Below are 20,832 nucleotides of genomic sequence, written 5' to 3'. Positions count from 1 at the left end.
AACTGATGATGTTACTCCTATTTCTTAAATTCCTTTAAACAAATTACTTGCATTTTCCTACAAAAAATATTGTAATACATACATTCCAGCCTTCACTTAATTAAATATTATGCGGAAACAAGAGATTGAGCAAGAAAGAAAATATAACACAATTGACAAATGTCCCCAGAAAAATCCAATGCGTGAAGATCGGTGCAACAGCTCTGAGGGTTTATTATTATTAATAAGTAGCAAATTCTAAATAGATCTTTGAATATCTCAAGGGTTATTTAGTTACAGAGAGAGAAATTCTAGCAGAAATACTTGTGAGATTACCTCACACAATCACTGAGAAAAATCTCGACTGATCTGGACACTGGATGAGGTGCCTCTGGCAGGCCCTACTCTGCCTCTGCGCAATCCTCGAGCAGTCCCTACATCAACACCTCTAGACATTGTGTCACCCGGCCAACTGATCAATTTGCTGCCTGTAGTCACTGCTCTCAGCCTCCTGATCTCACACCCAGGATCCCGACTTCTGAAGCTAACTCTACCCATCAAAATTTCGGACTCTCTCTCACCCTCTGCATGGCCCTTCATGGCTCTGTGTTAGCCTCTGCGTGAGAGTTGTTGGATCACTCTTTGCCTCTCTCTGTTGATGATTCTCCAGCTAAGAAAATCTATCTCCCTATCTCTGGATGCTATCCCTGCCCCTCAACTGCAAGAAATATCCTCGATCAGAATTTCCTCTTGAGAACTTCTCACTTTAGAAATTTGAACTCTTGATATCTCAATGTGTTTTCCAAATGACCCTCAAGCTCCCTTAAATAATCTTATCGTTGACATTTAGCCGCCTAGATTAAAATCTAATCAATGGTTAAGATCATTTTAGCTTGATCCTTGTCTTCTTCTAGAAGCTACACCCGCAATTAGACTAATACCCATTAATATTTTTAATTTCCTAAGTTTTAGGCTTAGGGTCCCATTAAAAAGTATTAATTATTTTAATAAAATTGTCTATAGGTGTAATTTCCCAAAACAATTTCTATGTTCTTTGGAATACATGTGCCTAATCCTCCCTTCAAAATTTGAGACCTAGAGCACATCTGATGCTACCCAAAATCAACAAACATGAGGTTAGGGTTTGGGAAAAACCCTGGAGTATGATAAAGGCTTGAGTTATACAGTCTTGAAACCCCTAAATGATCAGTGAGAATTTGTTCTAGGACTTGTGACAAATTCAGTGTAACCCTAGATGGGCTAGTCTAAGTTGGGCTTGGTTGTTGATGAAGATGATTGGAAATATTGAAGGAAACATTGTTATATGGATAATGGACCATAATAACTCTTGAAGGTTGATTGAAGAAAGAGTTGATCACCTCTTGTTAAAGATAAGTACCTTCTAGATTTATGTTGTTTCTTTATGACACTATTCTTGTTTAGATTTATTATTTATTGACTTATTCTTCCTGAATGAATATTTGAGTATTTGAATACTTATAACCTCGAAATGAGATGTGATAAGCATATCATTCTTGATGATCATTTAAGGTGGAGGAAAAGAGAGCTAGTGCAGGAAGAGAAGAGTTGGTGTTGGAATAGGAAGAAGTACCTGCTGATTTTTTTTCCAGAGTTGACAAAGTAGCATAAAATTTGGAAATTACATTATGCAAGTGCTACAATTGCCAATGAAAAACAAGTGCTACAAGTTGCTAAGGTATTAAAATATCACAAGATATGTATAGAATATTTCAATGTTATGATTTAGCCACATTATTGGATGGCATGTTAAGCCCTGAGGTATGACGAGAATATCACCTTCATAAATGACTCATGCATTCCAGTCACATACATATGAAAGTAAGTTTGATTTCTGGTACATGTGATATATTGGTGCACTTGATATTTGGCAAGTATCTTACATTTTATTAGACATGGTGGATTTCTTGATTTTATAAAGCAGGATAGAAACATTGATTTTTGATATATGGTAACTTGATACTATTTTCAATGCTTTTGTTAAGAATGGTAACCCTAATGGTAATAGTGTGGGAGTAAGATTGATACTCGAGATCTTCTCATTATCTTCTTATTGATCTTGATACGCTGTAATTGTTATGCAAATTTGACAATGTGACAAAATGGATGACTTGACTTGATGATTGAGTAAAGTGATAAAGAAGTGATGTTGTGATTATGATCCTCGAAGTATGAAGTTATACTTGTTAGATGCCCTAATTATATGACACTAACCTTTGATGAATGTTTGATGACATGTTCATATGTGACAATGAAGTAGTTGATGATGATTTGTCATGACTATGATGCATATATGCCTGAGAACCTGATATAGTTTGACTCTGTGATCTGACAGTATTATGACAAATAAGATGATGTCTTGATTGATGTTGATTGAAGAGGCTTCCCATTTAGAGGGAGAGAATCTTGATGAGATCCCAACACCTATTATTATTCACGATGGATGAATAGAAGTCCCTTGATTGCATAATAAAGCCAGCCTTTTGGACATGAATAGATGATCATCTTATAATGTTGAAGGAAGAAACCATAGTGACTTTGTGATACATTACAAGATGCTGAGAGACTATGTCGACATATTTTTTCCCATTAGATCGATTGTTTCCCTTGTTGTTAGTCAAGGATGGACACTTTACCAAGAAGTATATGTTGAGTAGCCTCAAGTATTTGAAGTAAAGGACAGGAATACTCATGTTTGCAGGTTGAATAAATAATTGTATGGTTTGAAGAAAGCTCCTCGAGCCTAGTATGCCTGTGTTGATAGTTACATGGTGAAGCTTGGATTTACAAGAAGCGGTGTTGATTTGAACCCTTACTTCAAGGTGGTCCAAGGTATGCCTTTGATTTTGGTTTTATATATTGACGATCTATTCTTGACAGATAGCGAGCCTTTAATGATCAAGTGTAAGAGGGAGTTGACCTTTGAGTTCAAGATGAAGGATCTTGGTATGATGCATTATTTCCAGAGATTAGAAGTTTGGCAGAGACCCAAAGTCAAGTGTTTCAATTGTGGCAAGGTGGGTCATTTTTCATCGAGATGTCTGATGAAGAAGAATGGAGATGACGAGAAGAAGAAAGGAAATCAAGTCACTGGTGTTGCCACTTCTGCTAAGATAGACGATCTCACCAGGAGATTGGAGGAAGAGGGCTTTGCTATGATTTCTCATTCCTTGCAGGGTACTACCAATGAGGATGGATGGTACGTGGACAATGGTGCGACGAAGCATATTACAGGGTCACAAGAGGGTTTTGAGACTCTAGCTGAATGGGACTTGAAGTTGCACATGGTCCTGGGTGACAAGAGTCAATTGGATATCCTAGGATCAGGTGCTGTGCCATTCAAGATGGAGACAAGATGTGTGATGTGGGTCTAGGATGTACTGTTTGTACCAAGACTCAGATATAACATGATTTTTGTCTCGATGATTGAGAGGAAAGGGTTTGAGGTCTTGTTCCAGGATGGGAAGGCAAGAATTAGGCCCATAGGCTCTGAGTTTGATGGGATTGAACTTGGAGTTAGAGAACATGGTCTCTACAGGTTGACGGGCAAGCATGTGGATCATGGAAAGAAGGAGGTGGAGTAGGTGCAGGTTCCAGAGAAGCAGGAGTAGGTGCACGTGTAAGTGTAGGCTTTAGAGGAGTAGGTACAGGTTCCCAAGAGAAGGTACACCTTCCTAAGAAGAAGGCCTAGGTTCCAGAGACTTAGAGGGAGTCGAGTTCGAGAGGGAGCTTGCAGATTTAGAGGGAGACTTTGCAGTCCAAGAAGATCTCATGGTTAGTAGGGAGCAAGGGTGCTCCTACAACTCCCAAGAAGGAATCATGGAGAGATTGGAAGAAGTTACATGATAATAAGAAGAAGCAGGGTTCTTCCAGCAGTGATAGTGACACTTCCGAGAAGGGTCTAGTTCACCGTACACAAATTGTTGCGATTGTGAGCGCCAGTAATTGGGAAAATGTTGCAAGTAGCGATGATGATGATGAGTAACTTCCTAGCCTTGTAAGTATCTCCATCGCTAAGAGGGAGTATTGATTTATGAGTAGCTTGGGAGGTACTCCAAGCCCTAGGGTTCAGGGTTTGGAGAGAAAAGTGCCACAAGGGTCACTCATGGGCTTGGAACCCAAGTATGGGGTTTTGCACCCAATTGTGTTTGGGGCATTTTCGAGAGCACATTTCTACATGTGATGGCATGAGACAATAGAGGGCGAAAATGAGAATCCAACACTTCAAGAATCGTTGAATTCTGAGTTGTAGAAGTGGAGATATGAATTTTTGAAGGTTAATGATGGGTTTGCAAAGGGTGCATGTCAGTCGACCTAAGGTGTTTTAGGCTCATAACAGTTGGAAACCCCTCATATGACGTTCTATGTAGCCCCTTTGTCTGTGTATAAATAAAGGGTGAAGAGGAGTCATTAAGGCATCCACTTGTGCAACACACACAAGAGAGAAGTTCGTAGAAGAGAGAGGTTTATCTCTATTTTGGACTACGGTCAGGAAAGGTAGGACAACGAAGGAGGAGAGGGCCAATTCAGGTGGAAGGAGGGTCGAGTTCCCTTGGTGGAGAGTCGAAGCTTCAGGGGCTATTTGCGGACTGTTTGAGGGCAGAAAAGAGGTGAGGTATGATTATTTTGGAGGGTTGTTAGGGTGCCGCAGAGACCTGTGGTAGGTTGTAGGCCTAACCACTCCAAAACAAGGTTACGTGGAGGCTTGAGGGGCTACCATATGCCCAAAACATCAACACATTGAGGCAACACCTTACCTTGACTGGGTCACAATTATTTAGAGGATGTTTTGTGGGTTTATGAAGGGTTGTTGTAGCATGCACTTGCCCTAACCAAGGAAAACAGGATAGCAGTATTGCAACAACATTGAATGTGTGTTGGATCTGCATTTTTGGGTCAATTTTGGATCATTTATTGGAGCAGTCTATTGGTGTCGTGTGAAGGACCTTCCGTGGTGGTGAAGAGTCCATCCTAGGAGCATAATTGACAATGTAGTATTGGGCATCTTTACACTGTTGGATGGTAGCGTGTGGATGTCCAAAGAAGCCCTAGACTAGCAGTCTTGAAGTGACGAAGATATTTGAATATTGGGCGAAGTCTACAACCTTATGAGTAGCTCTTTGATGGATGAAAGAGGCTACTATAAGGCAAATTGGAGCTCGAGAATTGGCCAACCTAGAGAATAGATTTATGAGTTCGTGTACATGCAATAGTGTTAGGTGGAAGCCCTCCTCGAGTATCAATGTGTTGTCTTTTGAAGGACTAAGGGGTAGCAAGTGATAAGTATGGAAGCAAAGGACTGACAAGAAAAGATACAACGTAGAAGATACAACAAAATATGTCATTATATCTTGTATACCATTGTTATGAAACCAGCTCAAGAAAAGATAGAAAAGATAGATCAACGCCTTAGAATTCAGCCTCTTTGAGGGGGCAACCTCCTTTACATTACATAAATGAACAATTCTTCGATGATACAAATGACAAAACCTACTTTCTATATATAGGAGTCTAAGGAGTCACAATATAATCCAGCCGACCTAACAATAATAATATAAAGCCACAAAAATAACAATAGAGGGATTCTATGGGGCACATAAATAACAACATGGGGGTAATAGGGGCACAACAATATAAATAAGGGGTATAACTACAATAGTAATGGGGTAATCACTAGTATTATAGGGACCCAACATGCCCCTCTCCTTCAAAAAAGTGTTGTCCTCAACGCTTGAGTAGTTCTGGCTACTTCTGCATAAAATTCTCATCCTCCCATGTGGAATCTTCAACGGATAAGTTCTTCCACTTGATAAGATACTATGAAATTGATCGATTTCGTAGTTGTCGAGTTCTTGTTTCTGTGACTGCTTCCGGTTCCAATATAATTTTTCATTCCTCGTCAAGTTCTGGCAATATTGTTTGAACTGGGAGCTTGTCGCCTATAACCTTCTTTAAACATGAAACATGGAAAACTGGTTGCAATCGAGAAGCTGCAGGAAGCTCCAATTTGTATGCCATAGTACCAATCTTTTGCAACACCTTGTATGGACCATAATACTTTGGTGATAATTTATTATCCTTCTTAGCTTGCTTTAGGGACATTTGCTTATATGGTTGTAGCCGTAGGAATACCCAATCACCTACATCAAAACTTCTTTCACTGCGATGTTGATCTGCCTGTTGTTTCATTCTATTTTGTGCCAACACGAGGTTATCCTTTAAGAGTTGGAGGACTTGTTGTTGATGTTCGATGTGATGTTCCACTGCCTGAACCTTAGAATTTTCTCTTAAATATGATGTGATGGATGGTGGTTGATACCCATAAAGTGCCATAAATGGGGTCATTTTTGTTGTTGTATGGAAGGAAGTGTTATACCACCATTCAGCCAGAGGCAACCATTTGACCCATTGTGTCTGTTTATTAGATACAAAGCAACGAAGATATCCTTCCAAACATTTGTTTACTATCTCAGTTTGCCCATCAGATTGAGGATGATAAGATGAGCTATGAGCTAACTGAGTACCAAGACAAGAAAATAATTCTGTCCAAAAATTTCCAGTGAAAATGGGATCTCTGTCACTTACAATAATCTTTGGGTTTCCATGTAGCTTTTGAATTGTTTCCATAAATGCAGTAGAAATTGTACTGGCTTTAAATGGATGTGATAATGCACAAAAGTGTGCATACTTGGTAAGTCTGTCAACTACCACCATGATGACACTCTTTCCCTCATACTTGGGTAAACTTGTGATAAAATCCATTGAAACCTCCTCCCAACGTTGTCTTGGAATGGATAAAGGTTGTAATAGACCCGGTGTCTTAATTGTTTCAACTTTATTTTGTTGGCAAACCAAACATTCCGCCACAAACTTTTGAATATCTAATTTAAGGCCATCCCAAAAAAATTCCTTCTTAACCCTGTGGTAAGTTTTTAAAAATCCTGAGTGCCCTCCTAAGGGAGAAGTGTGCAATTCCATAAGAATCTTTTGTTTTAGCTGGGAATTCTTACAAAGGTATAAGCGATCTTTGTACCATAATGAATCATTTTGCCAGCTAAATGTATCAGACATACTGGAATCTTGTTGTAGCTTTCGAATAAGTGCCCACACTTCTTCATCATTCTTCCATTCCTCCCTTGCTTCGTTTATCCAATCTGGTTGGATAATAGAAATGGCGCACAACAATGCTTCCACATCCTCATCCTTTCTTGAGAGTGCATCTGCCACCACATTTTGCTTCCCTTTTGTGTAGATGATTCAAAGTCATAACCCAACATCTTTGTGACCCACTTTTGTTGCTCTTCAAAGGATAATCTTTGTTCTAAAAAGTATTTAAGGCTATCATGATCCGTTTTTACCTTGAAGTGTCTTCCCATTAGGTAGGGTCGCCATTTCTTAAGTGCATGGAGTATTGCCAACATTTCCTTCTCATAAATAGCTTTTCTTAAAAACTTTCCCTTGATTGGACGACTTTCAAAAGCAATGGGTCTTTCATCTTGCATTAGAACAGCACCAATTCCATTTCCTGAAGCATCACATTCCACAATAAAGGTTTTTGTGAAGTCCGGTGTAGCTAAGACCGGTGCTTGGCACATTGCCTCTTTAAGATGTTCAAAGGCCTTTGTTGCTTCCGGAGTCCATGAAAATGCATCTTTCTTCAATAATGTTGTTAGAGGTGCTGCTATTCTCCCATAATTCTTAACAAACTTGCGATAATACCCTGTCAACCCAAGAAATCCTCGCAGATGCTTTATGGATGTGGGGATTTTCCATTCCTTAATGGCTTTAATTTTGCTAGGGTCTACCTTAACTCCTTCATGAGATACAATATGACCCAAATATTCCACCTCCTGGACTCCAAAGAAACATTTGGATCTTTTGCATATAATTGTTTCTCCTCCAATAGTTGTAGCACCCTGTCAACATGTTCAACATGATCCTTCCAAGACTTGTTGTAGATTAGTATATCATCAAAAAATACTAACACAAATTTTCTAAGGAATTGTTTGAAAATTGAATTCATCAAACCTTGAAATGTTGAAGGTGCATTAGTAAGGCCAAAAGGCATGACCAAAAATTCATAATGACCCTCATGAGTTCTAAATGCCGTTTTTGGAATGTCTTCAATCTTCATTCTGATTTGATGATATCCTGAACAAAGATCCAACTTGGTGAAGTAAATTGATCCATGCAATTCATCCAGTAATTCATCAATGATAGGAATGGGGAACTTATCTTTAATAGTGAGCTTGTTGAGCTCCCTATAATCCGGACACATGTGCCATGATCCATCCTTCTTGTGCACCAATACTACTGGAGCAGAGAAAGAACTTTGACTTGGTTGAATTATACCAGCCTCTAGCATTTCTGCAACCATACGTTCAATTTCACTTTTTTGGACATAGGGATATCTGTACAGCCTGATGTTTGGAGGAACACTTCCTGGAATCAGATGAATAGCATGATCATGATCACACATAGGTGGGAGACCTTTGGGAGTCTCAAATACCTTGGAATGATTGTCCAGGACTTTTTGGAGATCTGGAGAAATAGATGATTCCTATGTGGAAACATCTAGTGAACATAATTGTGCAATTACACCTCTTTGCTCCTTTTTTAGAAGCTTTGTCATACCACTAGAGCTGATTATCTTTCCTGGTTTCCATGCAATACCCCTTAATTCAACTTCCTTTCCTTCCGTAGAAAATTTGATGAAAAGTTCTTGAAAATTAAAAGCTATTGTACCCAAGGATTGTGGCCATTGGACTCCTAGTACAACATCAGCACCTCCCATTGGAATGGAAAGCATTGGGCTAGTAAATACATATTCTCCCATGGATAGCTTGATATTATGGCACCTTCCAGAGCAATTTATTGTTCCTCCATTTGCAATCATCACTTGACACTCTTGTGCTAGATATAGGAAGCAATTCAATTCTTTTGCTACCCTACAATGAATAAAATTGTGGGTGCTTCCTGAATCAATCAACACTATTACCTTTTTCTTCTTGATTTGTCCTTCTATCTTGATGGTTTGAGGAGTGGTAATTCTCGCCAATGCATTACAAGATATGGTCGGATTTATTTGTTCTTCATCTAGGCTTTGTTCCTAGAGTATATCTTCTTCTTTTGACCTTTCTTGCTCCTTTTCTTCTTCCTCTTTACAATCTATGTAGAATAATTTCTTCTCAGCACACTTATGACCTTTAGTGTATTTGCTATCACAACTGTAACAAAGCCCTTTTGCTCTTTTTTCTTCCAATTGTTGTGGTGTCAATCTTATAGGTTGTGGAAGACTAGGGGCAACAACACTTCCGTCTTTATAGTTGTGAGTGGTATGCTTCCTGGTTGCCATAATTTTGCTTTCCATTTTTCTTGCTAACCTGAATGCCTTCTCTAATGAATCAGGTTCCCAAAGGCGAACATCATGTTGGATATTATCCTTTAAAGACCCTATGAACACATCAATCCTATGCTCCTCTGGAATATCTTTTACCCTTATGTTCAATTTTTGGAACTCCTCAATGTTCTCCATTACTGAACCCTTTTGTTTGAGACTTATCAATTGGCTAAAAAAAGTGTTGCTTTTTGTATCTTCATAATGTGCTATCAATTCTTCCGTAAAAATTGCCCAAGTGATAAATTGTTTACGAGAGCAAAGCCATTGATACCATACAAACTGATTTGGTTCCAAATATACAGTTGCCATACGTACCTTTTGTGTGTTTTGCACATTATTGAGATCGAAGAACTGCTCCATCTGTAATATCCATGTGGCGGGATCCTTGCCATCAAACTTCCTCATATCGATTTTTGGAATATGGTGGGTCTTCGATCCAACATTAGAGTCTATGGAATCATGATTAACATTACTTTTGTTCACATCATGAGTTTCCTTTACAACCTTTTCACCATTAGTAAGTATTTCTTGTAGAAAATTTGTCAAATCTGTCTTCAAATCTGCCATGTCTGTCTTCAAATCTGTCTTCAAATCTGCCATGTCTCTCTTCAAATCTGTCTTCGAATCATCCATCTTAGCTTCCATGCCCTTTATCTTAGATTCCATGCCATTTATCTTAGATTCCACGTCATTTATCTTAGCTTCTGTTAGCTTTTGTGAGCGTGACATTTGTTGCACTTGTTCTTGTAATTTTGATATATCATGTAGCATTTCTTCCTCTTCTTCATGAGTCATGCTAGAGCTTTCAAGTTCCTTACTAGGTGTTTGCTTTTTCTTTCCTCGGGGCATCAGTTACCGATAATAATGATTTACTATGCCCTTTGAATTCCGTTAAACCAAGCTTACACAAAAATTTTAAAAAAAACTACACACCTTTTTTCACTTTATAGAAGCCTGATATTGAATCTGATGTATCTCTGTAATTTCGGATCATCGAGTTCTGAAATTGCGACCTGTAGTAGCCTTCTGCTTCCTCTTTCCAATGCCACAAGTCTGACCCAAATTGGATTCTCCAAGGAAGAGTTATGTGAAATCTCCCACAGTGACTTGCTTTTAGACTAGTTCAGTAGAGCGAACTTGTACGACGTGCCACGAGTCACTGTTTCAACCTTTGGATCTGAAACACGCATACAAGAAACTACAGTCCGTCCTCTTTCTGTACCTTCTTACGAAATTTCAATCCAATCCCCAGAGAGAAATTTATGACGATTTTCCCCAGGTCACCTGTTTTGAATGTAATTCAAGAGTCTGCAAAAAGACCAACTTCCTCAGATCATATCTCCGCAAATATCACGCGAAAAGCTCTGAAATTTGGACCCAAGGTTCAGCGCGATTTCTTCTCAAATGGGTTTTTTTACGACTTCTGAAACGTCACAAAAAAAAGTTACAGCGAAAATGCCACGATGACCGGTTTGGAGCAGCGAAACCCTAGAATCCAAAGCTCTGATACCAAATGTTATGAAACCATCTCAAGAAAAGATAGAAAAGATAGATCAACGCCTTAGAATTCAGCCTCTTCGAGGGGGCAACCTCCTTTACATTACATAAATGAATAATTATTCGATGATACAAATGACAAAACCTCCTTTCTATATATAGGAGTCTAAGGAGTCACAATATAATCCAGCCGACCTAACAATAATAATATAAAGCCACAAAAATAACAATAGAGGGATTCTATGGGGCACAAAAATAACAACATGGGGGTAATAGGGGCACAACAATATAAATAAGGGGTATAACTACAATAGTAATGGGGTAATCACTAGTATTATAGGGACCCAACAACCATAGACTGTTGTATTATTCAGATTTGGTTTAATATAATGAAGATTGGGCTGTTCATTATTGTACAATTTTGTTAAAAGGTGTGTATATTTGTGCATATGTGATTTACTGCTTTATGTTTCCGTTGTGAAAAGCAGTTTCTGGTTGAGATTCTTGGTTTGGTAGCGTTAGTGATTTTAATAATCTAACCTAGACCCAAGGTCGTGGAAATTCAACAGTCGTATCCTACGAATTGAGGAAAATGAATGAGCATGAGCATACTTATGTGACACATGATCTTGAGTTGGAAGCGATCATTCATGCATTGAATATGTGGAGGCATTATCTTCTTGATAGGAGGTTTGTTTTGATGAGTGATCACAGTGGGCTAAGATACTTGTTTGGCCAACCTAATCTTAATGCCAAGCAAGCTAAATGGTTGGCTACGCTCAGTGATTTTGACTTCGAGATTAGGTACATTAAGGTTAAGGAAAACAAGGTTGTAGATGTTCTTAGCAGAAGAGTACATGTAAATCGCATAGTAGCTATGAGTTCATATGGGACTGATTTATAGGATCAGATCTTACAGGCAGGACAATAGGATGATAGGTACCAACGACTTGTTGTTAAAACAATAGAGTACATGTGATCAGGATGTGGATTATCATCTCATGACAAATGGCTTGGTGAGATTTAGAGACAATATCTATGTGTCAAACAACAATGAGCTCAAGAAGCTTATCTTGAGGGAATTTCATGTTAAGACATATTCAGGTCATGCGGGATATGAGAAGACCTTGACAACTGTGAAGAAGTTCTACTATTGGCCGAATCTGAAGAAAGAGGTAGTTGAGTTCATCACAAGGTTTTTGGATTGTGAATATGTAAAAGCAAAGTGTAAGCATCTAGGTGGTTTATTACAACCCATTCCGATTTCAGAATGGAAATGGGAGGTCATTTCTATCAATTTCATCACAGGTTTGTCAAGGACATCTTAACAAGATGATTCCATCATGGTTGTAGTTAACAAGTTAACCAAGGTGACTCACTTCATTCCAGTGAAGTCTACTAATTCATCTATTGAGGTAGCTCAGATCTTCATCACGGAGAAAGTGAGATTGCATGGTATTCTTAAAAATATCTATCCAAAAGAGATGCCAAGTTCACTTCTAAGTTTTGGAAGGAGTTATTTGTAGGTTTGAGTACAGAGTTGGCCTTCAGTATAACTTATCATCTGCAAAAGGATGGACAAACAGAAAGGGTTAACAAGATTTTAGAGGATATGTTGAGGATGTTTGCTATGCACCAACAACAGAGGTGGGAGGAGTATCTTCCACTGGTAGAGTTTGCTTACAATATTGGGTATAATGAGTCATTAGGATGAGTCTGTTTGAGGTACTTTATGGGTGAAGTTGTAATACTCCCATCAGTTGGAGTGATCCAGTGAACAGGGTGTTGTTAGGACCAAACATGTTGATAGAGATGGGACAAGAAATGTAGGTTATCAAGCAAAATCTAAAGGCAACACAGGACCAGTAGAAAAGTTATGCATATCAACAGAGGGCATTTAAGGAGTTTCAGGTTGGGGAGCATGTGTACTTGCACATCAAGCCCAAGAATATCTCCTTGAGGATTGGGTCATGTGCAAAGTTGGTACCTCGGTATTACGGGCCTTTCGAAATCCTTAAGAGGATTGGACTAGTTTGCCTACATACTTGCACTACCTCCGGTAGTGAAAGTTCATGATGTTTTCCATGTTTCATTACTTAGAAGATATGCAAAGGATGTTAATCATGTTATTGATTGGTTTGTGTTGTAGGTGGATCCAAAAGGAGAATTCCAAAAAGAACCTCAGTTCATGTTGCAACGAAAGATGCTCATGCTCCGAAATTGAGAAATCAAGCAAGTTAAAGTGCAATGGAAGCACTTTGGGCCCGATGAAGCTACACGAGAGATGGTTGATTAGATGCGGGCTATGTATCCTTTATTGTTTGTCGGTTGAGGCAAAGGAATTTTGGTATATGTATTATTTATGTATGGTTGTTATTGTAAATACCGCAACAAGCTATGTTATAAAGCTCCAATACGCGATATGATTGTCATGTTGTCGTATTTTTCATGTTGGTTTTGCTTTTCAGCAGGTTGTTGATTATAAATATTACATCGAGCTAAGTTATAAAGCTCCATAGGTAGTATGTTTTCGTTTCAACAATTTTGCTGGTCATAGGTGTCATGGAACATTAAGGACAGTGTTCCCCTAAGGGGGAGGAGTTTGTAACAATCCCGGGTTAAAGTTCATGTAACAAAAAATAAAGGAAAAATAAGACCAATTTAAGAAAGATTCTTCGGCGAAAATCACATGGAATACCATTTGTCGACGCGTTTCGAACCAACTAGTGTGGTTCATCGTCAGGACCAAAAGAGACCAATGTCATGGGACATGTATTCTAAATGTTGGGAAAAACATCCTAGTGGGTGTCACTTTTGTTTTATTATGGCTAAGGAAATTGGCAATGGAAAAGAGGCATTAATTGGCATTTTATTTATGAAATAAAGGAAAATAAGAGAAAAGGGAGATGAAAGGTCGCATGTTTGCATGAGAGGAAAATTGAAGGAAAAATATAGGAAATTGAAGAAAATAGAGGCCTTAACGATAAAAAGGCTTATGAGGGTTAGTTCATGGCTTTTGCTAGTTTTACCTTTTGTCAGTTCAGTTTTGGAGTTCTCTCTATTCTCTCGTACTATTGCACACTTAAAATATTTTTGGAGCACTCTAGCTTTGGAGAAAGCAAGCAAGGGAAGGCAAAGGAAGGACAAGGAAAGCAACAGACAAAGAAGGAAGGTTGGAACAAGAAGCTTCAACAAGAAGACTTGCAGGTAACAAGTTGCATGTGTGATTTCCTAATTGTTTTATGAATGCATGGTACATGTATTTGTGTATTTGGTTCTCTTGATGTCATTGGCATGGGTTTACCGAGTGTGACAGTGGTTTCACCCTTGCCTTTCCATTTCCGGATAACCATTGTGTGATGGGATTCTTTTATTTGGTTGAGCTTTGGATTGTTGAAAGGTTCTGGAATTAGGTGAGGTGGTCTCAGGAAATTCCCAAGGGTTGGGGGTGGAGGTGGTTTAATCTTTGGGAGGACCTCGACAATTGGGTGGAGATAGGAAAATTCCTCAAGGTATTGGTGAAGAAAATTTGAGGCATCCAAGCTTGTTTTGGGCATTGTGATCTCTTGTTTGGTTTTGGCGGGATCACGTTAGCCTGAGGGTGGAGGGGGTTTAATATCTAGGAAGCTCTGTTTGTTTATGTCTTGGTTTGCTTATGTGATATCTTCATTGATTTCGGTGAGATATCGGGATCATGAGGGTGGAGTTGGTTTAATCTTTGAGAAGCGCTGGTTGTTTATGTCTTGAGTCCCATATTCATGCTTGGAATATGGCACGGGGGTGATTAGATGAAAGAAATATTTGGTTCAACCCAATCTATTGTTGGGTGGTACGTGGAAGTCCCTGACTTGGTTAGCTTTTTCATATGTTAATAATACCTCTTTTCCTATTGTATTCTATGAGTACTTGTACTTGTTATTATGCGGCCTTGATGGTTGTTCTATCATGGTTATCACTCTGGTTATATGTTGGTTATAAGCATGGTTCCATAAAAGGTTCTAGCTATGGCTTCTGATATGTTTTGATTAGTTCATGAATGGTTATTGAATTCATGAGCTAATGAATGTTATTGCAACTATTATGAGAAGGAATTAGACCTTCTTGGTGGTTCTTAGATAAGGTTCAGACCCCTATGTTCAGATATGCATTCATGACCTATAGATTACATCTTTGACGAAATGATTGTCATGGTTAGGTTGATCAAGTTTTGTATGAATGGATTTTTCTTGATGTTATTTATCATTCTAGAAAGTCTCATTGAGTTTTGGGCAGTGGTCTGGAGGCTAGCCTGAAATGGTGGCTTAGAATATGGGATCACACCCTTTGAACTGGAAGTTTTGGGCCATAACTGCACCCTTACAAGTTTATGCATGTGGTTGGAGGCCCATAACTGCATGGAAGCCTTGTCATGCATGTGGTTGTGGGCCCATGTCACTAAAAAGGAAATCTAACTCAGGGTTTGGGCACTTGGAGTGGTTGTTTAGCTCCTGGGTGTCCTGTAGCTATTGAGGAAGGTTAGTAAATTTTTAGTTTTTTGACTCCAATTCCTTAACTATACTTAGGAGGTTGGGTCATGTCATAGTAGCCCTTAGCTCATTTTTTCCCTGGTAGGCCAGTTAAAGTGGGTAAATATGGGAGGGGTGGTTACATATAACACTTTAGATAAGCAAGAAGGCAAGAATACTTGATTCTTCTTAGACCTGGTTGGGAAACAGAGATCATTGATCAAGGGGTGATCAATGATCTCATCCCATGAAAAACTAGAGTAAGTAACAGAAGCATGGATGCACCAAAGAGTAAACATAGGATCGATTAAGGATTTTAAAAGCTTGATAGGGTCGAAGTCCAAATACACAAGCGATAGGAATGCAACACTTAGGCATTTTTTAGTCTCGACGAGAGTCTGCCAGCTAAATAATGTCAGGAGACAGAACTAAGTTTCGTCAAGAAGGAGAGGTCAGTTAACAACATCGGGATGAAGATGTCATCCTTGAAGTTTGAAAGTGGTAAAATTGCAAAGAGTTGGGTTATTGTATTTGGGCTTACGTGGCCTCAAAAAGACGTAAGGTCAAGTGGGTCTTGCCTAGGGATTTTATCTCGACAGTTTTTGTGAATGCCTTTTCCATTGCATTGGGCTTTAAAGAGTGGGACGAAGATTAAGTAGATACTTGAGTAGGACCCACCCAAAGATCTTAACCCGACAACATTTGTAGTCACCCTTCTTATTTCGTCAAGCTTGTTTAACCGAGCTTGCATGGAAGAGTGGGCCATACCCGAAAGGTTGGAGCCAGTAGTTTACAAAGTTCGTATAAAAGGAATGGTCAGGCATTTGAGGTTGGGTTTTAATGTGTTGGACACAGGGAGAGGTTCCATGGACGAAGTAAAGAGGAGCCAAGGTATATGAGGGGGGTCAGGCTTTTATAAGCCTTGGTTATATCATGTAGTTTAAGAAAGTGTTGGGCTTCGGGCTAGCAACATATGTGTATGAGTGTGGGCCCTAGAATAAAGGAAAAAGCCACGAGCATTGTTGTTAACAAGGAAAAGGGAGAAATCCAAGCTATGGGAAAACGTTGGTAAAGAGAAAAAAGGGGTCGAGTTATAATAATAGGGCATATGTTTTGTTAATTTTGCACGCTTGTATTGGGTTGGAATAAGGGCCGAGAAAGCATAGAGGAGCTTGCGTTGCTTGTAAAGGAAAGAGATTGTGTATGTTTTAATGGATGGAACCATGATTTAGGAGCAAATTTAAAACAATATTTTATATTTCAAACTTGCCACATGCATCTATACTCATGAATAGGATAGAAAAAGAGAAGACTCTCCTTGCTTCTCTAGGTATTGAGAAGTTTAATAAGAGCCTATAAAGAGAACAAAGACTTGAGCTCATCATGTTTTCATGGAGATTGTTTAACCAATTTTTCTTCGAAATGGATATCGAAGGGCTCTCCAATATCTCTAAAGGTGGGATGGAGCCTCTTCCTCCTTCATCCAGTAAGTCAAATATGCCCAAAAAGTTAGATATCTCAAAGGCAACACAATGGGTAGATAAAGAGATTCACGTTAGAAGACAATTCACTATTGTTTGCGTAGTTAGAGAAGTGAAATCTGCTGGCAAGGGGAGATAATAAAAATGATTTAATACACCATAAGACGGTTAAGAGTTCCCTCCAAAAATCACTTCTTTAGAAGATTGATATGTAATTTATTATTTATTTGATATGAGAGACTATGATAGATAGCAACAATTGCTCAATTTTTTGAAAGGTTCCCTTATTGGTAGGGAATTATGTGTAAAATGTTTCAAGGGACACTTGTGAGGATTATGTATAAGATGGAGCTCTACATTTATATAGGAGAGAGGTGTAACTTTTTTTTTTTTTTTTTTTTTTTTTTTTATGTTTGTGACCATATTTTCTTATATTCTTAACAAGGATATGGAAGTTATCAACATACACATTTTTGTTTTTTCTTTTTCTTTTTGTTTTTTGTTTTTTAATTTGGAAAAAAGGACTTTTGAGAAGCTATTTCATTGGACATTATTTTGATCTTTGCACATATTGTGGTTGGTGGTTTCAATAGAAGTATGGGGTTCCACATCAAAAATAGATTCCTTTCAAGTACTTCTTTGATCACTAAAATTTTCAATGTAACCTCATAGATATGTTGTCTCTAGAGTTAGAACTTACATGGTTAAGTTACAAAAAATGACACGAGACAATCTCCAAAAGATTGGATAGTTGGTTCGTCAACAATAACTTACTTGTCTCTCTGTAAAAATTTAGGACCCTTTGTTGAAATGGAGGGGCTTTAATCATTTGCCTATTTTATTCAAATGGAAAACATAATGAAAAGGCCTCCTGATCCTTTCAAATACAATTTACATTAGTTCACATATGAATATTTCCAAAGTCTAGTAAGATCTAATATATGGTCATTTATGCAAGAAAGGAGGATAGTGCAATGAAGCAATTTGTAAACAACTTGTCTTGAATTAAACAAGTAACTAGAGTTTGGTCTATATCTACTTTTCAATACTCCAAGGATGAATTTGTAGCTTTATAAGTGAAAATTGAATCTACTACAAAGACCTTACTAGTTGATTAAGGGAATGCTCACAATTTTTCGAAATCTTCCCATTTTGCAACTTCCTAATTGAATTGGATATTTTAACAATTTAACCCATTGAGTGGGAATACAATTTGGGATGATTGAGACATTCATTTGCAAAAGAAGTTTGTCATCCCCATGAAAGATTGCAAGTCATGAAGATTCTTTAGCAAAAATTAGTTAACTACAGTTAAACTCTTTTTTGAATGAATGCTCAATTCATTTGGTCCACACTATGTCTAAGGTGAACAAGTTCTTGTTGTCCAAATTTACACTTCTTCAAACGAATTAATAATGTTTGTTTGCACATGGCTACAAATAGATAACATTGTTTAAGTGCTCCTAAAGCTCTTGTGTAAGACAAGAATGCCATCCATATACACAATTATTAATAACTCAAGATCTGGCCTTATTGCTTTATTAATTGTTTTCTCAAATATTGTAGTGGAATCAATATGTCCAAACTGTTGAAGAATCTAGGGCAAAGTAGTGTAAAGTTATTCTTCGTTACTTGATAACAATTTGTGATGCACTTTTACAATTTATCTTCTTCTTCTTATTAGTGTGTGTGTTTCATCAAACTGCTACCAAAACAAAATAACAAGAACACAAAGTTTGGCTCTCTGCCAGGGACAAAACCTCTCCACTCTTGAAAGGAAAACCCTTTGTAAGTTTTCTCTTATTGAAGCTTCTTATTTGAATAACTGCCAAACCCTAGACCCTTGTCTAGGATGTCCGCTAAGCATAAGTCGAATCCTTCCTCTTTTTGCACTATAACTTTCGGCGCATGGACCTCTGTCTTCTGACACTTTTCTCCTTAGTACTTCGTCCTTTTCTGCTACTTGTCTAAGCCAGATTTTCCTTGAATAAGTCTCCTAAATGAAGTGTACTCTTGTATCCCTTGCTCAAGTATATCTTTGACCAACCGAGATCCTTCCTTGAGTGTATGACTATTATGCTATTGTTGTTCTGCTGCCCTAGTTTCTTGCACGTCTGTAGAGTATTGCTAGGTGGTGTATGCCCTTCTCCTTCACTCGAGTGTCTTTCTTCCACGCTGGAGGAGGAGGTCTTGTAGGCATAATTTCGGCCCAAATGAAGGTAGGTAAGTGTCTATGGATTATTGTTGTCCTAGCCGCACAGACAACCTTCATTTTTCCTCACACGTGTGACAGTAGCAGCCCCAAAACAGACTTCTAGTCCTCGATGATGTACCCTTTCTCTTCGTTTCCTTTGGAGACCTTCTTTCTTTGTTCTTTGTTGCTTTTCCCTTCGCAAATTTCAGAGCACACTTGATGCGTTATCTTTGGAGTGGAAAACCTCTATAAATAGAGGTTTGTTCCTCCTCTTTAGGCCGACTTAACTGTCCATTAGGCTGACTAGACAATTTCATCATAATTCATCTTTTATTCATTATTGTGCTGCTTGGAGACCTCGCTGATTCTAGGAGAGGATTTGACTTGGCTTGGAGGTGTTCCCATGACCTTGTATGTTGACATACATAATGTACCATGCCCTCAAAGGGTCTCATCATAATTACATTTTGACTTTGACTCTCTATAAGCACTTCAAAATGTCCTTGGCCTATTTTCAATGAGCAAGAAACTCATTGACAAATAATATCAAAATAATTTCTCTTTTCTTGAATAAATACAAATATCAAAATTACATTTATGAAGACCTAGCCTAGTTACATTTCCTTCAACACAAACAACAACAAAAGCCATTCAAAAATCCTTGGCAACTATTGAAAGTTGTTTTCAATGTATCTTATGTCTCAATATGACATAAATTTGATCCAATAACCCATTTACATGCATAAAGAGATATCAGTTCTTAATGGAAATTTTGACAACAACTCCAAAATCTAATGCACATTCAAGTCTATCTACCACCCTTCTTCAAAACTAGTATGATGATTAATTCAAATGGTAAATAGTTAGGGAAAATGTACCTTTTCTCCGATAAGTCTTGAATCAACCTCTTTATGATTTCATTCCCATTATTAGATATTTGTGTAGTGTCGCATTAGGAAGAGTAACTCATTATTGCAAGCTGTTGTTATGCTCATTTGTGTGACTTGAAGGTGTACCTTTAGGTTCTTGAAATAATTATGCATAACATTGTAGTAATATATCCAATTGTTTCTACTCATGTGATTTCTCTTGCAATGTTTAGCCTTTGAGTAATTATACAAACACATAAGGCATGTCCTCAGAGTTCTGGCACCAGTTAGAAAGTGCAATTTTCCTTCATTTTTTTTCTAGTTGTAGAATGAGTCATGCAAACAATCTTGAAGTATTGATAAGTTTTTTACTTGTTACAATTATAAGTAATTTACTAAGTATGTTGGACCCTTTGCATGTCATTGAATAGGCTTATCCATCTTTAACTAGTTTGTATTGGCTCTTACAATATCAATATATTTCATCATGATCCCACAAATATATATTATAAAAAATGATGCCACACATCTAGAGGCATCACATCAAGACAACAAACTCATTCTCACTAGGCCAAGCTAAGGACTCAAGTTCAACATCCACAATTTAAATTTTGATGAAGAAGAACATTTTGCACTTTGTACTTATGATTGAAATTAGAAAAATGGCTTTGGTCATAAAGTTAGGTATTAGAAATTGTATTTGTCTTCACTTTATTTATGCATTGTTCTAGCAGTTCCTTAGATGAAGCCTTTAAGAATAATCTTGAAATTTCCTATTCTCTCATAATTATTACAAAGATGAACTTTCTTCTTTGGTACAACAATACATCCTTCCTTTAAAGATTTGGAGTTTTTTTTTTTCATTGTC

Source organism: Pinus tabuliformis, chromosome 2_1 (assembly GCF_031772625.1).
Source record: "Pinus tabuliformis cultivar Carrire ecotype Pingquan chromosome 2_1, CPIR1, whole genome shotgun sequence".
NCBI lineage: Eukaryota > Viridiplantae > Streptophyta > Pinopsida > Pinales > Pinaceae > Pinus > Pinus tabuliformis.
This window is presented reverse-complemented; position numbering follows the sequence as displayed.